General features: G+C 52.6%; 1 long non-coding RNA gene across 1 annotated transcript; it reads left to right on the plus strand.

Moving 5' to 3' along the window:
• The first annotated feature begins 642 nt into the window (after positions 1-642).
• Positions 643-2,109, plus strand: LOC124103394 (uncharacterized). The gene is made up of 2 exons (XR_006855183.2): positions 643-714; positions 1,567-2,109. It is a non-coding gene; the product is annotated as an uncharacterized LOC124103394 (long non-coding RNA).
• Positions 2,110-5,111: the final 3,002 nt, after the last annotated feature.

Genomic DNA, 5,111 nt, shown 5'->3' on the forward strand with positions numbered 1-5,111 from the left:
GACCAATGCTAGCTTTCTTTCCCTCCTGAATCCCCTTCTGCATTCATCATGGAAGAGCAGGTCTGAGGAGAGGCCTGGGAGACTGATTTATTAGTGAATGTCATGCAGAAGACAGCCTCCACTGGGACCTTTCTCTAGATGGTCTCTCCACCCCAGCCACTGCCTTTCATACTCTTGGTCTCTGCCCAGGAGAAAGAAGGGGATCCTTGAAAGAGCAGTGAGGTGTCTGGATGCTGTTCAACCTGGCAAGAGTGGAGCTGAGCGGCAGGTGACGAGGCCTGTGGTAGATGTAGTTATGATGGTTTGGGGAGGTTGTGGGCCTGAGGGAAGTAGCTTGCCCCATTTGTTTATGTATTTGTGGTGCTAGGGACGGAACTCAGGATCTCAGACATGCTAGGCAAGTACTCTACTGCTGAGCTGCATCCCAGCCCATAGCTCACCCTTTCTGAGCTCAGTTTCTTCCTCAGTAAAAGAAAGGAGCCAATACCCCCAGTCCTACCTTCCTCAGTGTCTCTGACAGTAGATGTCTCCACAGGCCAAAGGGCAAGAGTGAATCCAGGTAGAAATACTTTTCTTTCTTTTTTTTTTTTAAATACTATTCCCTCTACCTCATATCCTTTTTTAAAAAAATATTTATTTTTTAGTTTTCAGCGGACACAACATCTTTGTTTGTATGTGGTGCTGAGGATCGAACCCGGGCTGCACGCATGCCAGGTGAGCGTGCTACCACTTGAGCCACATCCCCAGCCCTAGAAATACTTTTCTAAAAACAGTCCAGATGGGGAAGGAAGGACTGAGCCAGACTGGTTGAGTTATCCCTAAAGTGATTTCCCGGGTTCCCTTGACTGTATTTCCTGGTTCCCGATTCCTGGGCGCTGGGGAAGCTGAGATCTGGCCATCGCCTCACTTAGCATCTCACAGTGACATCCTGGCTTCCTGCCCAGGCCCACTCACAGGGTGTAGTGCTGACCCTGTAGGCCCCAGTGCCCTCCCCATCAGCCTCACAGCAAGGCCTGAGCTGGCGGGAAGGGACAGACAGGAGTCTGAAAGCCCAGTGCTCTGTCCAGCTCCACCTGACTTCAGTGGCTGAGAGGCTAGACCTGGGCCATCTCACCCAATGCCTTCCTCTCCAGGGTCAGGACAGCTTCAGTTCTGTGCCTGAGCATGATCCTGGGCTGAGCCGGAGAGAGAAAAGGCAGGACAGAGAGTGAGGAATTGAGCAGTGAATGTGTCCCCTTTATGGTCCCTTAACCCACAATGGAAGTGGGCCCTAGGGTGCCTTGCCAATGGCCCCAGGGGATGGACAAAGGAGCAAGAATACCTAGTAGAACCAGCCTTCAGGTTGAGATTGGGGATGAAAGGCACTCAGTGCCCCCTCGGTTGCTAAAAGAAGAAAAGGAAAAAGTAAAATAAACCAATATGTGCAAAGAAATGGAAGAAAGCAGTGCTTGGGGTAATGACTTCCAATGGGGGAGAATCAGGAAGGGAGTTACCATTTATGGGACACTTAGAAGACCCCAGATACTGTACCTGCATAATTCCTTTCTTCCTGGTGACCACCTTCAGGGGTATGGGCTATCTTCAGCGCTCCAGTTAGCAGATGAAGAAACCGAGGTTCTGAGAGGTTCTCAGTCACACTGCTAGAAAGAGGCTGCCCTTGAATGGAAGCTCAGCTCTACCTGTCTGACCGCTAAATTGAGGCTGCGTGTTCCTCCGCGGGGCTCAAGACCATCCTCCAGCGCATCTACCTAGCCTCGGCCTTGCCTCACACCCAGCCTCCTCCAGCTTCTCCATCTCCTGAGAGCTGCTCCAGCCTCCCCACTCGCTCCTCACTTGGCTTCCTCTTTGGAAACCAGCCACAGGTTTTTTTCTTCCATGTGAGGGAGAAAAAATGGTCTCGTTCCCCACCCCCAGGTCTTCCCATCCTCTCATCCATCCAAACCTAAGCATCTTTCTCTCTCTTCCCCCCTCCCTGCTCTCATCTTGTTTTTTTTTTCTTTCTGTTTATCCATCACTAGAATCCACCACCCCCTTCCCTCTTGCCTGTAGGTTCTGTGGCTATAATCAAATCATAACTTTTATTAAATTTAAGATTACTTTTTAATGGAATCAATTTCTTGTGTGGTGCTTCTCTGCCTGCCTGAGGGCTCCGCCAGCTCTGGGCTCAGCACCCACCCGCACAATTGTCTCTGCCGCTGGCATTTCTGGCTAAGCTGCTTCCCGAGGAGGGGCAGCTGTGCCATCCCGAAACACACACACACCCAAGTGCACCTTGTCGCCGAGCCCCAGACACACAACCACCAAGCCCCAGGCGCCCACACGGAGTGGTGGTGGGGGCCAGGGAGCCGGGATGGAGGTGGCGGGGGCAGGAGGAGGGAGCTGCAGAGGGACGCCGAGGGCGCCCACCAAACCCGGAGCTCAGCAGACATTTCTCAGCCTGTTAATTTCCTACAGTTCTGTTTTCCAGCCTCAGAAACAAGCTGGTTTCTGCCAGTCCACCTCCTTCCCACTGCATTGTGCAGCTAGAGCAGGGAGGGGCTGTGTGTGTGGGGGGGGGGGGAGGGGAGTACCGAGGAACAGCAAGGAGACCCGGGTCTTCATTGGATTTTTAGAAGTCCAGGCATCCAGGCAGGATGCAGAGAAGCATCTGAAGCTGTGACCCCCACCCCCTCAAAGTGAAGCCCAACTGAGAGATTTGCAGTCTGAACCTGCCTAACCCTACTGTCTGGGCCACAGGAGGAAGGGAGCTTGGGGGTACTGCAGGCAACGTTGTTCTGGAGGTAGGAGAGGGAACAGGGAGGGCAGGGGTTGGAGGGTCACTTTGGTGGAGGGGATATGGCTGGAGAGTGCTGTTGGGTGAGCAGTGCCCTCATGGGGCCTGTAGATGAGGGTTTGCTGATTCAGCAGAGAGACTTAGACACATTCTTGAGCTGTCTGGGCAGTTCTGGACTCTGCTCCTGCTTTCCTGGGAGGCTCCCTGGCAGTGTCAGATAGACAGAAGATCCTGGGTGGACAGGTGGCTCTGGGGCCTGAGGGTGGCCATCTTGTCTTCCCACACTGTCTCAGCGCACCTGGTTACTGAGTGTCAGAAGGGAGCCTTATGTGCGTGCAGTTGGACAGATAGTGGGGTGGGTAAGAGTGCAGGCTCAGGCCTCAGGGAGGTCTGTGACTCTACATTCCGATGCTTTCTAACTGTGTGACCTTGAACAAGTGACCTAATATCTCTGACCCTGTTTCTTCACCTGGAAAGGAGGATTCCACAGAATAATGCACGTGGAACATCTGGCATGAAGCCTGGCACAGTCGGAGCTCAACAAGGGGACTGCAGGTCTTCTCTCTCTCTCTTTTTTTTTTTTTTCTTTTTTGGTGCTGGGAATGGAACTCAGGGCTTCCTGCTCTCCTGCACACTAGGCAAGTGCTCTGTCACCGAGCAACAACCCAGTCTTAGAAGACTGCATGTCTTTTAAGCACCAACCAAATGCATCCACATAGTTCACAAGCTGCCTTGCCTACAGGGGTTGGGACCTGAGCCATGTGGTAGAGGGGACAGACTTCTCCAGGCGGGGGGCTGGGCTTCTGAATGAAATTCAGGCTGAGACCAGAGAACATGACGTGAGGACAATTCCCAGGATTGGAACCCAGGACATGACAGGGCTTTGATCAACCTTCAAGAGGAGGAGTGGTTAATGTCTGTTGGGAAGACAGGTGGGAGACTGATGAAGACACCTGGATACCGAACCCATTCCCTCACCTTGGACTTCCAGGGACCAGTGAGCTGGAAGGTGCATTCCCTCTGGGGCAAGATAAAGGGAGAATATTCTGTGGTCTACCCTGCAACCTTGCAGCCTGGGCTAGCACCTGTTGGTTTTGGAGACTTTACAGGGCTCTGACATCCTTAGACAAGGGGAGTCTATAAAGATTTAATTAGGCACTGTGAATGGGTGACCTTTGCCTCCCATGCCTGTCCTCCAACCCTAGGGAGAAGGAAGAGACTTGTGAAGAATGCAAACAAGGGGCAGAACTGGAAAAGGCTGAGTTTATTAGTAAAACCCCACGTTTCCTGGAGCTTGGGAATAGAAGCCAACATGACCAGGATCACAGTGCAACCAGGGGCTGCAGCAGCTCACCCCATCAGGGCTGCACTTTGGGGCTTCGCAGCTGCCAGGGGTGGCTGGAGCCTCCTCCCCTAGGCAGGAGCTCACCTCCCCCCTTTCCACTCCCCTTAAAAGGAGGCCAGTCCAACTGGCTCAGCATCCCCCTGTGTTTGACCCCTGGCACAGGCATACCTGCTGAGTCTACACCTGGACCTACACATCTGCAGGGGCTTGTCTGAGCCTAGATGTTCCCACAGGGCCACGTATCAGGCACACGTAGAGAGTTTTAGTGCCCACGGGGACTTTTGATGTTTGAACATTATCTCCAACTCTCATCTCATCCACAAGGCAACTTAGGCCCAGACAAGGGTGAGGTGGGAATCACAGACCACGTGACAGAGCCTGGCCAAGGCCCCCTGACTCTTTCCCACACTGCTTGCTGTGCTTTGTGGCTCGTGCTTCTGATACAGCTATAACCCCACCTCCATGGCACACCCTTCCACCACATTTACCACAAGCCAGGCACTTTCTGTGTATGCCCAGAGACCATATGGGGCAAGCACTATTGGGATTCCATTGTATAGGTGGGGAGACTGAGGTTCAGAGAGGTTAAGTAATTTCCCTAGGAAGTGGTAGAGCTAGAATTGGGGATTTTTTTCCCCTTAGTTTCTAGTGCTGATAACTGAACCCAGAGCCTCCCACATGCCATACAGGCACTTTCCCACTAAGCCACATCCTGGAGTTGGAATTTAGAACCAGAATGTCCGGCTTCAGACTCTGAGCTCTTCACAACTCTGCTATCCATTTCTTCTTCAAAAGCTTCACCTGCACCTGCACACACGTCCTTTCCCTTCCCCTTCCCCTAGCCTTCACTTTCCCATTTGTCCTTGCCATCACCACCATCTTCACAATGCAGCATGTTCTTACTTCAGTCTAAGCCACAAATTCACCCCCATCCCAGCCTCAGCATGGCCATCCAGTTTGCCTTCCTCTTCCTCTTCCTCACAGTCATCTTCA

The sequence above is a fragment of the Marmota monax genome, unplaced genomic scaffold (assembly GCF_021218885.2).
Source record: "Marmota monax isolate L192 unplaced genomic scaffold, Marmota_monax_Labrador192_F-V1.1 WCK01_AAM20220418_F8-fsc00006, whole genome shotgun sequence".
Taxonomy (NCBI): domain Eukaryota; kingdom Metazoa; phylum Chordata; class Mammalia; order Rodentia; family Sciuridae; genus Marmota; species Marmota monax.